The sequence below is a fragment of the Canis aureus genome, chromosome 29 (genome assembly GCF_053574225.1).
Source record: "Canis aureus isolate CA01 chromosome 29, VMU_Caureus_v.1.0, whole genome shotgun sequence".
Lineage (NCBI taxonomy): Eukaryota > Metazoa > Chordata > Mammalia > Carnivora > Canidae > Canis > Canis aureus.
In genome coordinates this window covers 4,074,726-4,093,254 of record NC_135639.1, presented here as the reverse complement: position 1 = coordinate 4,093,254, position 18,529 = coordinate 4,074,726, and the positions used below count along the sequence as shown (strand labels likewise).

The following is an 18,529-nucleotide window of genomic DNA, read 5'->3' as shown; positions in this document are numbered from 1 at the left end:
CCTCCTAGCCACATAGTGGCCAACGCTTCCATCTGTCACCAAGTCATCACCTCACTCCTTAGACACCAAGGCATCTGTATAAAGTGACCACTTCAATGCCAGGCCTGAAGACTCCCCTGTGAGGAACAATCCCTGCTCTTGAGGTTGCTGTGTGGTTCCCATTATCATTAGGCAGATGGAATTCACCTGTGGAAAACTTATGAATGATCAACATTTTTTTTTTTTTGAATTTGTAAAAGGCAGTCTGACCACAATGAGACCTGGCCTCACCCATGTTAGGATGGTGACTATATAAAAACAAAACAAAATAAAACCAAAACGACAGGTGTTGGTGAGGATGTGGAGAAGTTGGAACCCTTGTGCACTGTTGATGGGGATGTAAATTGGTACCGTGGCTGTGGAAAATGATACGGAGGCCCCACAAAAAACTAAAAGATACAATTACTATATGATCCAGCAATTCTACTTCTGGGTGTATACCTGAAAGGATTGAAAGCAGGGATTGAACAGATATTTGTACAATTGTATTCACAGCAGCATTATTCATAAGAATCAAAAACTGGAATCAAACCCAGTGTCTGTCGAAGGATGGACAAATAAACCTAATGAGGTTAGGTACATACATTGAACATTATTCAGCTTAAAAAGGATGAAAATTCTAAAAATGCTCCAACAAGGATTGATACTGAGGATACTATGCTCAGTGAAATCAGCCAGTCACAAAATGACAAATACTGTATTATTCCCCTTACACAAGATTCCTGGAGTTGTCAAATTCACAAGGACAGAGAGAAGAATGGTGGTTGCCAGGGTTGGAGGGTGGGGAGTGTGGCCAGGGAGTTATGGTTTAATGGGTATGGGGTTTAGGTTTGCAAAATGAAGAGTTTTAGGGATGGATGGTTGCACATACTCTACTTCATGCCCCTGAACCGGGCACTTAAACATGATTAAGATGGCAAATTGTATGTTTAGCGCATTTTACCACAATTGAAAAAAAAAAAAGAAACCTGAATTTCCAGACAAAATCCTCACAAGAAATATATTTGTTATTTTTAAAAGATTTTATTTATTTGAGAGAGAGAGAGAGAGAGAGAGAACAGGAGGAGGAACAGAGGGAGAAGGAGAAGCCAACTCCGTGCTGAGCGCAGAGCCCGATGCAGGGCCCCATCCCAGGTCTCTGAGATCATGACCTGAGCCGAAATCACGAGTCGGTGGCTTAACCAACTGAGCCCCCCAGGGCCCCCATAGGAGATATTCTAAACGAATATAAATTAGAATGAATTCCCGAATGGCGGGCTGCCACCGTGTCCTGATCACGCCCCGTCCCTCATGCCAGCGCCTCTCGGTTATTAACCCAATCTCTCAGATGGTCTGTTCGTGACTGAGAGGCAGCCGAGGCTCTCCTGGTGAGGGTCAGGGGCTGTCTGGAGTTGTCAGGACAAAGTGTCCCTGGGCCCTGCCCAGGACGGTGCCCGGAGCTGGCGGCTGGCCTCCCCGCGGCTCGCCGAGGGCTCCTGGCACCGGCCTTGTGCCCCGCCGGGGGTGCAGGCGGTCACGGAGATTCATCTTCATTCTGGCACCTGCTGTGATGCGCCCAGCCAGCCCCACACTTGGTCAGCTCTGGTCGGGAAGCCAACCTGGTTCCGTTTTCAATTTTGGAAGCGTTGTTGCGGATTAAAAACCGGTCAAATGATGGGAAAGAGTCAGAGCAAACAGCTGCTCTGTACCCATCATCCTGCCAAGGCCTAAATGAGCCTTCAGGAAGCTTGAGAGAAATGAGGGTCCAGCTCCCAGCAGGAGCGATGCACGGCCCGGGCCCGGCAAGTGTCGCCCTGGGGAGGCCATTCCGCACGCAGCGGACTCCCTCCTTTCGCCCACGGAGACCTGTGGAAACCGGGTTGGTCTAGTTTCTGATCAAAATTTAAGGACGGTAAAAATAAAGACATGACAAGCTTGACTCTTCCTAATTAGCTGGCTAATCTACTTAGCTCTTTGTAAAGAGCTACCCAAGGACACAGAACACAAAACAATCCGTCATTTTCTCTTGCATGTGCCTTGGTACATTTTCTTCACTTCGTGTTCATCCCTGTGAAAACCGTCTTCACGTGAACAGCTTGAAAAGCCACTGAACTCTCTGGTATGAGTCAAGCGTGGAATTTCAAGATGGTCTTTTCCTGATCCACTTTGGGGGCGGGGGAGGGCCAATTGATAAGAAAAAAAAAAAAAGTGGAAAACCAAAAATGCCCTATTCTTGGTTGTCCAACATGGGCCAGTCTCAAAGCAAGAGCTCGGGGAGGGAGGGGCGTCTGTTCTGCTGTGGAGGGAATAGTAAGCGCACCACAATCTCAGCTGGGCCTCTGTGGAGTCTGGTGTGGAACGGAAACTCCCTTCCCAGGCATCCTCAAGGGACGTTCTGTAAACTCGCTCTTTCCAAGACTGTGTAGAGTTCAGCGCGAGTCTCTTTTGATGGGGGGAACCATGTGCTTAAGCAGGTCTTGCAGACAGAGAAAGAAGCCCAAGTTCCAAGGATAGAGTGTGGAGAGGGGCACTGTGGTGCCCACCTCCCTCCAAGCGGGGCTTCTGTGTGTGGAGCGGCCACTGCATGCAAGGGTGGCAGGCCTGCAAGAGACAACAGGGTGAGGGAAGAAGGAAAGTCACCGAGGGTTTGGGGGAAACAGGTGGAGCTGGGAGCCATTGGCATCTGCAACCAGCAGTGACAAATGCTTTTGGATATGGAGATCCGGATAGAATTTTCGGTGCTATTCAACTTCATGCATTTGTCATTCAAGGATAATTTAAAAGTATTTTTTTTCTGTTCTTTCCCACAAAGATGTTAATGCTGGGTGTTTGTTCCTTAGAGTCCTTATTCATGGATCTGTGCATGGTGGCATAAATGTTTTGTAGACTGTGCTTGTCATGCTTTCTTACTTAATATGAACAAATGATCAATAATAATTGTTAGGATATATCTTAGGATATATCCTAACATCCTTTAGATATTACAAAAAAATATCTTAGGATACAGATGTAATTTCAAATAGCTGCAAACATTCCTTCCAGTCAGCATGCTATATTTAACAGTTCCCTCTTTGTTGAATATTTTAGGTTATTTTTCATCTATAGTTGTTATGAAAACATGGGAAATGTGTGTATCTTTGTAAAAGCAGTTTTGTTTTTTTGAATTAATTCCCGGTACCAAATAATTGTTACTGGGCCACAGGTGTCGTGCTGCTTTCTGCCACTATCAGCAATGAGTTTATTTCTCTCTTCCTGCAGCCTCATCACCATGGGTTTTAGGATTAACACTTACTTTCTAATTGATTTTTATGCCTATCAATTTAATGAGCACTTCCTTGCGAGGTAGCGGACTGGAGCAGTGACCCATGTGTTTGCAATCCTTGTATCATTTTTGCTGCGTGACTATCTGTTTCTGCTAGCGTTTGGAGCCCTGTGCTGGACTCAGCTTGGGCTCTTTCCTTATGAGCTCAATCTAAGAGTCAGAAACTAGAGAGGTAAGTACATATACAATGACACAGTTATAAATCATGATGTGTTCCACAAAGGAAAAGAGTCTGTGTCGCATGAGGGAATATCAAGGTGGATCTGGTCCAAATGGGATTTTAGGGAAGGGCCCTCGGAGGGAAGGAGAATTAGGCTGAGGCCTGACAAGGAGGAATTGACCACAAAGGGCGAGAGGGGCAGGAAGACCTGAGGGCTGGGAGGTGGACGAGGGCCAGGCACACTGGGGGCCAAGGGATGAGTGAGGGAGGAGCAGTCTGTGGGACCAGATTATGGCCCTGCAGGTTGGCTTGTGTTGGGGGTCCCTTGGGAAGCACTAGTATCACCGGAGCACAGGAGTTTGAAGCTTAGTCTGAGTGGTTCCAGCCTACTTGAGTGGTGGCTGGATGGTTACTTGAGGAGCTCAGATGCTCCAGGCCTCAAGAATGGCTTTCTACTTGAGATGGTGGCATTGCATGGCTAGGACGTGGTCAGTGTTAAACCCTTCACGCCAAGCTGTAGACCTACTTAGACAAGGCTTGCAGGTGATCAGATTGATCTCTTGCTATAGTTGCAGACAGCCACAAGGCAATTTAGAGCGCTGCTGTAGAAGTGGAAGTCCCAGGGACGTTGCTGGGTCCCCTCTTCAATTACCCAGATAGTGTTATTCTGCCAAAGATTCCTGAAGAGATTTTCTCTAGACTTTAAAAATAATTCCTCCCTCTCTCTGGGAAGTTCACTTAGTGTGATCTTCTGCTTTTTTACTCCCACCTGTGTATCCACCTTAGGACTAGACTCCCATTATAGAGGACAGACACCAGGCCTTTCTGGTAAGTGTGCCAAACCTCTTCTGCCTGTGGGTCTGCAAAATGACTCATTTCTCCATGCTTTGGGCTTATCACCCTGTGTGATTATAGAAGTTATCCTGAAAAAGAGCCTGGGCTGGAAAAACAGCTGTCACATGAATTGCGAGTTATTATAAACCTCTCACTGAGCACTCCTTGGTTATCTGCTACCTGCCTAAGCTTCGTAGGTGAAAAAATACTAGCTGTGTATCAGTATGGGCTTGGAGAGCCACATCGACAAAACTGTGTTTAGAATCTCGGACGGCTGATTTCAATCAACATTTATATTTCGTATTATATTATTGTCCTCAGGTCTAACTTTGAATTTTAGTTTGTTAATCAGGTATAACACACATGCCACAGAACGCGTACAGGGGACAACTAACCTTCAGTGTACAGTCTGATGATGTTTTGCATGTGTCTACACCAGATCGAGATGTAGGACATTTCCAGCCCCCAAGGGTTGTCTTCGTTCTCATTTCTACTCAATACAGTCCTCCCCAAGGGAATCGCGGTCCTGAATTGTCCCTCCATCCATTAGTTTTTCTTGTTCCCGACTTTCATATGAATAGAATCACGCAAGGTATAGTCTTTTGTGTTTGGCTTCTTCTTTTCAACATGAGAACTGAGACTCAGCCTTGTTGTTGTATGTACCAGCAGCTCATTCTTTGTTAAATCCCACAATTTGTTTATCACCCTGTTGATAGACACTTGGACTGTTCCCAGTTCAGAGCTATTATAAGCAGTGCTGCCTTGGATATTCTTGTATGATTCTTTTTTGAACATATAAACTCATTTCTCTTGGGTGTACCTCTGAGTGGAATTGCTGGGTCATAGGGTAGATATATTTTAGTTTTAGTAGACCCTGCCAAATCCTGTTCTAAAAGTGGCTGCACTAATTTTCCCTCCTGTATGCAGTGTATTTATAGCTTCAGTTGCTCTGCATCCTTGCCAACACTTGGCTTTGTCTCACATTTAATTTAATGTTGGTGTGTGTGTGTGTGTGTGTGTGTGTGTGTATGTTTGTGTGTGCTTTCAGGGCAACTAGGAAGAATAGGACAGTAAGTATTGAGATTAAACTGGGTGCCTTTCTGAAACAATGGTCAGAGTTTATGGGTGGGGTTAATCTGGAAGGTAGAGTTAGCAGAGGGCTCACAACTCATCTAGAGAGTGAGACCAGAGGGTGGTGCAATCCTTGAGGACAGTGAGGCAAGGAGGTTTCACGTGCCATTTTGGAAACTTTCATAAGGAAACCAAATACGTATAGAAGATATTTGAAGAAATTGTGGCTCAAGTAGTCTAATCAGTCAAGGAACTGGTAGAAACTAACTAGACTGGACACTTTAACTGAGTATTTTGAAGAGAATTAAATAAAGGACTATTTGCAGAGATGTGAGGAAGTTGAAGGGAAATCATCTGAAGGGAAGTGTTACTTGATTTAGAGAAGACAGTTGTGTGACAAGATCCTCCTAACAACGTGGCCTTCAGTGGAGGCCAGTCAACCCATGAGACCTGATAGGAAGGGACCCACGGCAAAACAGGTCCAGATCTTACTTTCTTTGCTCTGTTCCTCTGATCTCCTTCCAATAATCTCATGGATGAGCCCCTCCAGAAGCCAAAGGGTGAGAATGCCTACTTATGTAGATATCTAAGCCCATATCCTTGGGCAGAGCTTGCATGGAGAAGGGGGGACAGTGGATAGTACCCAAAGAAGCAAAAGAAAAATACATAGTTCATTGTGTTTGCATAAAGTTCATCATTTCCCATTAGAGTTTGTTGTAAAACACTGACCAACCAATACCATAAATCCTGTATCTGTGGAATGACACTGAGCTAAGGAGTATTTCTTTCATTATCTATTTGCCTTTCTAAAACTTGTTATTTGGTTTCTACCCATTTATAGAGAGTCACATAGGACTGGAAAGGACAAATAGATATCCCTTTTGTCTCAGATCATTTAGTAGCTGACGTGAAGTCCTTCTCTACAACCTGACTTCCTTGAAGGTGGGCACTGGTTCTTACTCACTTCTGGATGCCCAGAGCTTAGCGCAGTACCTGGGCTGCAGCAGGTGTGAGGGGAATATTGGCTGAATAGTGATGGGGGAATGATGATCAGGACAAATGGGCTTTGGTGAGATACACGATCGGGAAATGTACACAGGACTAATTTGTGTTTGGAGATGACAAAATGTAACAAGAATGTCACGTAGAAACCACAGTGCTCTCTGTTCCACAATGTGGTCCTGAAGCTAACAGGGCTTTGTGGGGAAGCTGAGAATCAAGAGAATCCAGGGAAGGGGGACTGAGAAAGGCATCCCAGCAGTATCAGCCAAGCCCAGGGCCAGCCACCTGTATCTCTGGACCCTCTGCTACATGAGATGATTCTTCCTTTGTTTTGGCTCAAGTCAATTTCCATTGTGTAATCTGTGCTTTGTGATCAGAAGAGTTGTACTTAATGTAGATGTGGTTGGAAGTTAGATGGTAGATGATGCCTGTATTCTCTCATTCTCATGTTTCATGATCTTAATTAAACACTGGGTACAAAATGTATGCTCCTCACCTCCTAATGGTGGGCTGGGGTTGCCCTGGTGATGGAAGATTTCACTTTTCCTCCATAACCACTCATCTAGCATCACAGATCAGTGGGCGACACACTTGTAAGAGCTTGGCTGTGGCCACAGATAAGAATAAAGATGGCTCCAGGGAAGCCAAGGCTCCAGTCACAAGCCATCGTCTACACCCAACATGACCAACCTCTCCTGTTGAAGACTGGCTTTAAATAGCATAGCTTATACTGCACATGGGGACTGAGAGAGCCAGAGCAGCCCATGAGAGGGGAGGGTGCAGCCTGCAGAGAGGCAGCCTGCGGTCCAATGAACGAGTCTACACATTGAGGCCAGGAAGTACGAGGCTCAGAGCCTTCCCAGCCTTCTGAGCTCCTGAAACCTCATTCAGTTCTTTCACCAGCAAATGAGCAATGATGCCTTTGTTTTTAACAGTTTGAGGATTATGAGAATTCAAGTCAAATGCGATCTATGGGAACCACGGGCACAGAGCAGATAGAAAAGTTTCCAAGGGGACTCTGGTACCACCTCTGTCTTGTGTGTGCGCACGCGTGTGCCTGGGTGCATGTGTGTGTTTTGTTTGTGTTTTTTGTTGTTTTGATTTCTCCTTCTCTCCTGTAGTTGACTTTGCTAGAGGGGCTAATACAGTTTCGTTTCCACTCCTCCCTGTCTCCTTAATATTTTGCTGGGGATAAAGAGAACTCCTTGGTGAGACACAGGCTTTCTGGGTGAGAGAGAAGTCATAACAATATGCGTGAGGGTGGGGCTGGCTGGGACTTTCCCTTTACAGTCTTCATTGCTATTCCATCAGCATTGCTGAGGTGTAGACGGTCTGGCGCCCTGGCTGGAACAGCCCGATCCGTCTTCTTGCTTCAGCGTGGAATGTTTATCCACCTTTCAACTCAGTTGGGCTGCAGATGATGCGCCATTTGCCTATTAATCCTCATTGTGGTGGCGAAATGCAAATGAAGTTGCTTTTGATGTATTAGAAGCCTGATAGCAATTTCTGACTTTTTTTCCTGGAGCCAAAGTCTTCCCAAACCTCAGCGCCAGGGTGATCATCTTAGGAGTGGCGGGATCACGCAGGAGCCTGGCTGGTGAGCAGGCTGCCTTTTCTATGAGGGTGCATTCATTATCAAATTAGACTGTCAGTGAGTATCCTTGAAACTCCAGGAGGGAAAAGGAAATTTTATTTTATTTTATTTTATTTTTTAGGCAGAGAGAAAGTTAGAAAGTAATTAGTATGCACTAATTAAGAATAATAGTAATAGCATTTTGAATTGGTGCCTGGAATGAGAGCTGATTCGGGCTCCTTGCCAGACTTGGTATCTATGGCTGCTATCTTTCAAAGTTGTCGTGCATCTATTTTGAGATATGACAGTGATGCTCTGTTTTGAAACATTGAATTGCTGGCATTGTTTGTTGAGAGAATTTCATAGCCGCGCTTAGGCGTCTAATTCCACACGGCACCTGCTATTGATGCCACTGATGTAGGTATCGAGAAAAGAGAGAGGAAAGTAGGTGAAGAAAATAAAAACAGTAATTCATTGCTCCAGGTAAGGGTGGAAGGGGGGAGAACAGAGCTTCGGTTGGACATTCAACACCTTAGAAGCCATCGTACCAGCAATCGAATGTGTGCCGTACTTTGCCAAGTATCCTGGGCAGGACACATCTGCCATTGCCACCTGTGATCATTTTCTTCCTCTTTTGCACTAAATAATCAATTACAAGATGGGTTTTTCTCCCCTCACTCATTTATTGCTGGCTCAAGACCTTGCTTCCAGTGGTGCCAGCATGAGAACATAGCGCTTTCTGCTCCCGAGGACAGGGTGGGGATTCGCGTGAGCGTTCTTAGCTGGGCCAAGGCCAAACGTGGCCATTGGCAAAGCATGTGAATATCTCCCTTGAAAATGGTTTTTAAAATGTAAAAACTCATAAAGCTCAGAGCTTCTGAAGGAGTCGGGTTGAGCCGGGCTCTCTCGGGACTGTTGCTGGCTGTGTCAAATTGACACCAACGTCCTGGAGGGTGATGCACTATGTGCATCTCCTTACTATTTAGCTTGGAATTTCCTGACCTTGGAAGCCATCCTAAGAAAAAAAAAAAGGAAAAAAAAAAAAAGAAAAAAAAAAAAAAAGATCAGTACCTGACTCAATGGAGAAGCTCAAACTCAGTGAACTGAATAAAATGTAGAGAGTGATACATCATAAAAAAGAAACTCTACAGCATTAAACCCTGCCAAAGAAAGCAACCTAACTGTTGGGTGAAAAGGTGAATTATTCATTTATAATGGAATGCTATGTGGCCATCAAAACCGAGGTTTACTTAATTTCTAATGGGGCCAAGATACTGATAAAATATCAAGTTAAAAAAAGAAGGAAGGCTATAAAACCATGTATACTATGACCTCAAGATTTTTATGCATGACAATGAGGTGGATGGTGAAATTAGACATGATTTCTGACTTGTTTTTATCCTTCTGTATTTTTAAAAATTTCCACAATGAACACACATTATATAGGCTTGTGTTTGTGCATGTGTGATAATATAACATTTTAAATGTGTATGCAGAGTAAAATATTCTTCAAAAAGATCCCATTACGCAGGGCAGTATAAAGAGATATCAAGTCCTCTGTATTATTTTCAGATCTACCCTCATTAGCAGATGCTAGATTTTCTTTAGAACTTTCATAGGCAGGAGGCAGGCACCGTATCTGATGGTCCCTGCGGTATACCCTTGGTCCTAGTTATGTGTGAGGCAAATATGAAATAAGGTTGAAACCCTGTGTGGTCGTGTTGGGTATCTTAGTGGCTCAGCATGGAGTCACACGAATGTTCTCGTCGGGATGGTACAGCAGCACTGTTCAAAGGAGCGCTTGGCCTAAGATAAACTTGGGATTGAGGTTATCCGTGATTTCAGGTGTGGGTGTGCTATAGATCTCAGATCTTAGATGATGAAAATGTGGTCCATGGGCTAATAGCACCAGCATCACCAGGGGTCTTGTTAGAATTGCTGACTATGAGACCCCAGCCAGGGGTACTATATCCGGATCTGCTATCAGTAAGGCACCCGGAGGAGTCTTGGGTGTGCTCCAGGCAGAGAAACGCTGCCAGAGAATGTGTCCTGGGAGAGTGATGGCAGGACTTGGAAGCCTGGGGAGAGGGCGTCTGTTGACCGGCACCCCTTTTTGAGAAGGCGGATTTGGTGGTGATGGTGGTTGGTTTTCTGTAGGTGAGAGGAAACGAGCTTCGCCAAACATTGTAACCTGCATCAGGCCTTTGGGGATGATGTCAGAAACAGAACTCACTGATTGGTCATGAAGAAGCGAGGTTGGGCTCTTGTGGGGAGACCACGGGGGGCTCGTGGGAGGTCCTGACCATCCCTTGCTGGAGAGTGTGACCTCAGGACCCAGGCTGCAAAGACAAGCTGCTCCGAGGGACACATCCCTGAAACCCTTGGGGAGTCCTGCTTGCCTCAGAATGATGAAACTGGCTCATCTTTGTTGTTTTTTACCTGAAGAGAGAAATGGACAAAACACATGCCATGTAAGTTTTATGTGTTTTCGGTTGTGGGGGCCATCCCTTGGTTTTGGGGTTTCTCTCTAGATAGCCCCCATCAGGTGCCCCTTGTCTCCCGGACCCAGTGTAGGAAACCCACGTATGACTCCAAGAGTATCCTGGTTGGTAGCAGACACCCGTCCTCAGACCTCCGTCAGTTCTGGGAGGAGAAACCTGGAAAACCAGGAAGGACGATGGTGAACTCAATGGATTCATTCTGCACGGCTGTCGTTTAGGAGATGCAGATCTTTTTTTTGGACATTTTTTTTTTTTAATGATAATGAACCACCTTTCGATGTTCCCCACCAAAGAAAAAAGTGTGAATTTGGTGCACCAGGACATTGAAGATTTTCCTGGATATCTGATCCTGGCTCTAAGCACAAAACCCCTCACTTAGCTTGAGTGGACACTTTGCACACTCCGCCTCCCCACCCAGCATCCCCCAAGGTGTCATCAGCCAGAGACTCCTCCGTGGCCAGCGGAAACTTGACCCCCTTCTAACAGATTTAAACAACATTATTGGAATCTCACAGCAGCAGGAGGCTGGCTACTCTGTGGGGTATCAGCAGTTACGTGTCTGAAAGTACCTCTGTTCCATGCCTGTTGGAAGCCCAAAGACTCTTCCAGAAGGATGGCAGCTGCCAGGGCTGGGGGTTTGGAGCTCAGCTCACTGGGTCACATCACTGTCGCACCCACAATTGTCTCTGTTCTGAGCCCCTCTGTCTCGTCTTGTCTGTTTTCTGTCCCCAGACAGACTCTTCAGAGCTTCTCATGCCCTGGGAGTCTCTTCTTCCCCTTAGGGGACTCACCAATGTCTTCTGGTGTCTTGTCAACCTGTCGCCAGCTGTTGAGATAACAGATTTCACCCCGCCACATGGCCACTAGCAAGAGGTGAGCTGTGGCACCTCACCCCTGATGGTGACGAGCTGGTAGAACAGGACCCTCCTGGGGCCCACGGTCCAGGACTGGTCCTCTGATTACCTGTTGTCATCTGCGCACCACGGGGGCCTGGGCCTAGCACCTGTGATCCCTGCGGGACTGGGGGGACCCGACCCTTCGGAGCCTTGACTTTGCCTTGAACTGAGTAGAGTGTGTGTGGCAGCATCAGAGCCCCGAGACTTCTCAGACTTTCCCGTGTGGACATGGCTGGAATCATCAACCACGCGGGCTGCGTGTGGCTTCCCGCAGATCTGGAAGGAGGCCTGGCTCCCACGCCAACTCGGCCTCAGTGTGTAGGCTCCGCTCAGCCGAGGACAGAGCTGCCGTCCTGCTGGCATTTGACCTGCTGCCAACAGCTGCTTGGGACCTTTCTCACTCGCGCAGGCTTCCATTTGAGGACCCTTCCCAGGCCTCAGTGTCCCTGTTATGGAGAGTAACGTCCTGCCCCAGCGCATGGCCGGGCGCCAGTGCGGGGCACTGGGAGTGACCCGAGGAGCTTGGCACAGCTGAGGCCGGCTTGGGCCTATTCCCGAGCATTCCGCAGCTTGTTCTCGCCATGGGCGCCTCTGGGCTCTGTGGGGCGGGTCGCGTTCCCCGTGTCTCCATTTTCTGCCACGCTTGTGGCACAGACAGACACAGAAGACACCTACAACTTGACGTTTCAAGGCAGAGCATGAACGTCTCTGAGGCTCCTGCCAAGACGGGAGATGATGCAGCTGGATGCGTTCTAACCGGTGGCCCCCGTGGTGCCCAAGAGGCCATTTTGCTGGGGCCCTGAGAAGGAGACAGCAAGTGTCTGCTGCATCCCACCCTCCCTGAGGTCCTGGGGTAAAAGGATGGGTAAAGGCCAGGGGGATAGACACATAAGTATGTTTAGTGTGCAGCTTGCACAGAGAGAAGGGAGCGTGGTGAGTCTGGGTGCGTGGATCAGAGTGGGGTAAGTGCTCCCTGGGGAGGAGGGGTCGGTTGGGATGGGCCAAGCTGTACAGCAGTAATAAGCACCCAGATCTTGGAGTCTAAGCACCCCAGTGGCTTGGAGTGTGAAGGTTATTTCTTCATCTCCTGGAGGGAAGCAGGCCTGCCTTGCTCTGTTATGTTTGGTCCAGGAGAACAGCTACTTAGGAATGACTCATGTGTCTCTCACTGTCACACCTTTGGCTGAGGGGCCCCGGGGCACGAGATCCTGGGAGTAGACATGCAAGGACATTAAGACAGCCTCCTGCATGAGGTAGAGCGAGCAGCAAAGACGGCGCTCATATCCCAATGTGCTTTCAGCTGGCAGCTCCCCAACCCTCCAAGCTGGCCCTTGGGTGTCCCTGTGCCCCCAGCCCAAGTCAGGGACTCGGGGCTTGACACCACAGCCGACAGGAGCTCAGAGAGCTCTGTGGGTCAGGGCACACTGCTGGGACAGAAGGGCAGACTGTGAAGACCTGGCCCTCCTCAGTGATGCATTTAATTAAATAATTCGGGTTTCTCGATCTCAGCATAGAGTGAAAGGCACTGTCATGGCCCCAGTGAGCTAGTCTGGAGTGGCAAATGGCCAAAACTTGAGTAGCTTATGCCAGTGGAAGTTGATTTCTTGTTCTCATATTGATCCCGAGAGAATGCCCAGGGAAATCTGGGTGGTGTCTATGTGAGGTCTGTATCTGGGCTACTCCAAGGCTAGGTGTGGAAGCTACCTGAAAGGGGCCAGGCACAGACTAGCACAGGTTTATGTGCCAAGCCCAGATTACTGCCCACACTGGCCTGTGCTCCACAGTGGAGAACACGGTCATACAGACCATGTGTTTACCTACAGGTAAAGGGAGCTGGGAGATGAGCAGTCTAACAGGAGCCCAAAGAAGGAGCAATACTTGGTGTCTTTAGGAAGTGGGGAGCACCCAAATTGCAAGGGCTGGGTCAAAGTCACAGGCTATCCTGTAGCTCTTCTTCTTTCTCTGCTCGTCTAGGAAGATAGTGAACTGAGTCTTTCACTGCTGAGAAATGGTACATAACATCTTCCAGAATGTTGCCTAAATTAGGATAAGCATGGTTCCCCCTTGAAACCAGGCCGTGTTCTTGTTCCTGAATGTCATGTTCCAGAGGAAAGACCTGTCATTTCCCAAGAACAAATCCCTCCACTGAAATTCAAAGCTGCTTTCACCATCCCGGTTGACTCATGTCAGTCTGAGCAAGTAGGGGACCAGGGCTTCCTTGTCCTCATGGTCATCCCTGCCAATTCCAGGGTGCAAGGCTGGGGCAGTGTTCCTGGGATCCGGGGGCGACTCAATGGCACATTGTCAATGATGGCAATTCTGGCCACCCTCATGGTCCACACCTCTGAGGAGACCCTTGAATGTAAGTCCATCCCATGAAGTACAAATCCCTTGCTATGGTGGCTGAGAATCAGCAGTCAACTTTCTACCCAGCAATTCAGAGAACAGACATCTTTTTAAATTGTTTGTTTTCTTAATTTTAATTCCAGCATAAGCACCATACAGTGTTATATTAGTTTTGGGTGTATAATATAGTGATTGGACAGTTCTACACATTATTCAGTTCTCATCATGGTAAGTGTACTCTTCACCCCCATGACCTATTTCTCCCACCCTCCTACCTACCTCCCCTCTGGTGACCATTAATTGCAGACAACAAGTATTATTACAGAGCAATAGGAACCCCTCTATTTGTTGAATCCACTTGAGTTTGTTAAAAAAATATTTGTAGTATGCATGGAAATGCAACTGGTGTTGCTGCTTGTGGCTTGCCACTGGAGTCCTGCCATACTGCCACCTGTATGAGGGAGCTCGGCCACCCGATTACGGGGGATCTGGGAAGTATGAAAGCACTGCCTGATTTTATATATGTTCTCACTCATCTAACATCATCAGAATTTCATTGAATATAATCACGTTGAGGTAAAATGTGTTTAAACTGCTAATGGACTGGGTCATTGACTTTAACGATGTTCTCAATACTACATTTAATTATTGTACAAGCTCTTCTTTAAGATCATGTTTCCTGGGATCAGTTGGAGTTATGTTAAGTATACTTCAGCAGATAATAATTAATGAAACACCTCTTTCACAAGCCAGGAGATGTAGATGATGCTCTCTGCCATAAAGAGGAGGAGGCAGGTGGTTCTGCACCCACACACAAGCACACAGACATGCCAACAAGTGTCCTGTGCTGCAGTGAAACATTTGATGATGCACCAGAGAAGATGCAGGTGCCCTGGCAGCAGGTGGCACCGAGCCAGGCAGCACCAGGCTAGATGGGTCCTAGAAGAGCACTGCAGGGAGGAAGGACCCCTCCAGAGGGGGTGACTGCTGCTCTTTTTGGGTGGAAACAGAGGGACTGAAGCCATCTTGTAGAGAGGAGAGGTGTCCTGATCAGTTTGGACTTGGAGGGAAAGAGAGACCCCACTCACTTTGGGAAATTTGAGCAGGATTTAGGAAAGGGGCTGTTAATCCATGTGGGCAAGGTTTGGGGAAACTTCAAGGGAGAGGGAGGTATCCCTGGGTTTGTGCCCCCAGGGGCATTGTCACTCTTAGGCTGGGTAGCAGGGGAGAGTGGTCCCCAGAATCCAGAGAAAGAATTGCAAACAGACAGCTGCCTGACAAGCTGTGGTCGTAGGTGAAGGGAGGCATCGCCCCAAGGTGACCTGATAGGGAGGGATCTGGGGTCATTAACACCCTAGCCCACTCTCCCTAGCCCACTCTCCCCAACCCTCGGGGTCTCCTGCAGGTGCTTCTCATTGATTAAACCCCATTAAAAGTTGAAGCATAAAGAAGATACCTCGTCTACCTCCTGTACATGGAGCAAGGAAGATAGTGGATGTGAAAGCCAAGGGCAGACATTCAGCACAGTCCACAGCCCCTGAGCAATCAGGCCAGAAGCATTCTTGCTGTCGGGCTCGCCTGCAGAAGTGAAAGCAAGAAGAGAGAAACCGACTATGCCCAGGGAAGGAGAGGTGGAAGGAGAGCACATCTGCTTTCCCAAAGTCCGAGCTATAGTGGCAGTAGCATCACTCACCAGCAGTGGCCCTGGATCACTCATTTCATGACCCTGATTTTCCTCCACTTGAGAAAAAGTGTTGGTGCCGGGGCTGTGCTCTCATCTGAAGGCTCAGCTGGAGAAGCTTCTGCTTCCAAAATCATGTGTTTGTTGGCAGCATCATTCTCTTGTAGCTGAAGGATCTAGAGTCAGTTTCCTGTCGGCTGTGGCTGGAGGCACCCTCAGTGTGTTGGCCCCTCTCCTTGGTCAGCTCACAAGACCAGTCAAAAGGAGAACGTTGTAGCAAGGCAGATGTTATAATCGTATGCAACATAATTACACATAGGTTATCTCACGCACGCTTCCACTTTGCCACATTTGATTGGTTAGAGCAAGTCACAGGTCTGCCCACACGGTGAGGGCAGAGAGGGATGCTGAGGGTGGGGGACAGGGTGAACAGCAGCTGGAGAGGACCACGGGCCACCTGGGCATCTATCACATACCCCCAGACATGACAAGTTTTGTCATTAAAAAAATTTGAATAACTAAATATCCAATATAAGTTCTTTTTTTTTTGTGTAGGACTAAATGTTCTCTCTTTTTTCTTAAAAGAAAAAGCGGCAAATAAGGATTTCAGTTTCTTGAGGGGCCTGTCGATTTGAAGTATATTATTTCCTTAAGTTGTGGCATCAGAATCCAATTATATTTCTATAAGAGAAGGAGCCAAGGAAAAATCCCAAAAGTATATTTGAGACACCCTGGGGGATTCCACAGGCTTCGGTAAGAGAAACAGTCACTTCAGAAACTGAAAATTTATTCCAGGGATATGGATTTTGATGGGAAATTATCATGGTAAAAGAGAGGTTTTTATATTACAAAAATAATTTTTTAGACCTTCAGCCAATGACAATAGAAAAAAATTAAAAATTCTCAAGTAACTCATAAAACTCCCTGGAATATGTTTGTGAAACCCTGGTCCTGGACACAATGATGAGAAATATTATTTCAAACCATTAATCTCATTGTACACAATTTTAATGATGTCAGATTTATGGAGATCATAGCATTTATGTTTTAGGATATGTGCAAAGTATCATGAACAAATTGAGTGTTGGCTTCCAACATCTTCCAGGTTGGACATAATATACAAGAAAGACTAAAATTATTACCCCAAGAAGACCATGGGAAAGACTTTGGATAGTAGCTAGATATTTTGCTCATGTTTTAAAACTGAATTTAAAGCATTGGCCTATCTGCTTTTATGTAACTAGAGACCAGGGTGATTAATTAATCCTCCAAGTTTCTCAACTTCATCTGAACTTTTAATAAAACATATTCATTATTTTCTCAGCTATTTGTTTCATGTATCTGCATGATGCATGAGTTAAACATATTAATTATAATAAATAAAAGATAAGAGAAGCAGCAGGTACTGTCTTCTACGTTCCACAAATAAACTTAATTCTTTAAATCATTTCATGTTTTTTGGGTCCTGCTGAGCAGCCTGTGGGCTCTACACAGGGAATCTTTCTATGAGTTGTCCCTGGACATTCTGCCAAATGGGTGGTAATTTGTCCCAGAAACTTTGGGAAGTGTCCCTTCCATCCTTCTCTGTGAGCAGTTGGAACTGAGCCAAAATCTCAGGCAACTTTGAGGTCTCAGCAGAGGGACATATTTACAGAGAGTTTGTGTGTCCGGCCCCTGGAGGGGAAGGGCAGGAGAGTCAGGTTGTGTCCCCCGGGCCTGCGGCACCCCCTCTGGGCCATCAGGCACTTCTGGTGGGGAGCTCTAGGGTTCCTTCCTCTCATGCTAACAATCCCAGCACCAAGGATTTCAGAATGAGCCCTTTCCTTCAGAAAACTTTGCATTTAGACTTGAAAGAAACAATCTAAACAAAACTGAGGGAGATGTTCAACCAAAAAGCATCTTAATTACTTGTTTGCATTGAGCTTCTCTCAGGGAGCCCCGGGTGGAGGGCCTGCAGCCTGATGGCCTCTGCATGGTGCTTATGAAGACCCTATTGAGACACTGGGACACTTGCTCTGGATAAGCGAATGGCACCGGAGTGGGCAAGGTTGCCCCGTAGAAATTGTTCGCCTGAGGGGGAAGCTATCCCAGGAGACTGAGTCACCAGATTCAGTCTCTGTGCCACACAGCTTCCGGGGTGCCCTTGGCAGAGAGCATGCTGTGCCTGGCACCCTCTGGAGGTCACCAGTGTCCCGCCCCGTAGGGTCTGAGGTAGGAAAGTTGAAGGAGAAATGGGACTCCATCACTGGGCTTAGGCTTGGGCCATGGCCAAGGGGAACCAGGAGAGGTGGGCCGCCCCCCATCAGAGCTGGGGGTTGGAGCTAGTCTGTGTGGGGGTGGCTGGGGGAGATCTGCCCTCTTCTCCCTAGACATGGGAGCTATGCCCTCCCACCTGGATGCCACGTTCCCTTCAGGTTGGAGGCTCCCATTCCTCAGCTTCTAGAATTGTTGGCTCATACCAAAGGCCCACAAAGGAGTCCTTTTCTGCAAACTGCCCTTGAAAGCTGCTCTTTGGGACATCCCCCCACCTCCCTGATGGCTGCTTGCTGCAGGGGGATAATGGCCTGGTCCCCTGGCCTGGGTCCCACCATCTCAGGAGGGCCTTCCCCTTGAAGGACCCCTTGGATCTTCCGCAGCCCCTCCACAGCCACACCAGGCTCACCTCCTCCCTCTGGATCTCACCAGGGCTGGTTCCCGGGGCTCTTCCCTGAAGTCACCCCTTGGCCTGCAGAGTCCAGGGTCTCAGAGAAGAACCCCACACAGCAGCTTCTGGCACCAACTCCAGCTCTTTCTCCATCTCAGAGCTTCACAAGGGCATCTTCCCCGACCTTGAGGTTGAGCTTCTTCCCCGGCCCCCCCCTCCTCTCTTGTCCCTTCTGCTGCCAGAAGTCCCTACTGGCTTTGTTGACTGTCCAGTCTATGTATCTTTCATTTCGAGACATTCTTTGGCCCTTTCCAAATCCGCCAAGTCCCTTTTTCCTATTTCTCATCCTCTGCAGATTTCGAGCTGGTGGCTCATTCCCTCCACAGGGGAGGCATAGTGGATAGTGGAGTAATGATGCCCAATTCAATTCCAAAACTGAGTTTGCAAGGGTTGGTTCACAGTTGGCTTTTTCTGTTCCGTC

The 18,529-nt window shown here is 47.4% G+C and overlaps 1 long non-coding RNA gene across 1 annotated transcript in view; it reads left to right on the top strand.

Annotated features, from left to right (window-relative positions):
• The first annotated feature begins 4,214 nt into the window (after positions 1–4,214).
• Positions 4,215–18,529, top strand: part of LOC144300758 (uncharacterized) — a 30,988-nt gene continuing 16,673 nt past the window's right edge. The window contains exon 1 of the long non-coding RNA XR_013367539.1: positions 4,215–4,328. This is a non-coding gene — a long non-coding RNA (uncharacterized LOC144300758). The remainder of the gene's footprint in view (positions 4,329–18,529) is intronic.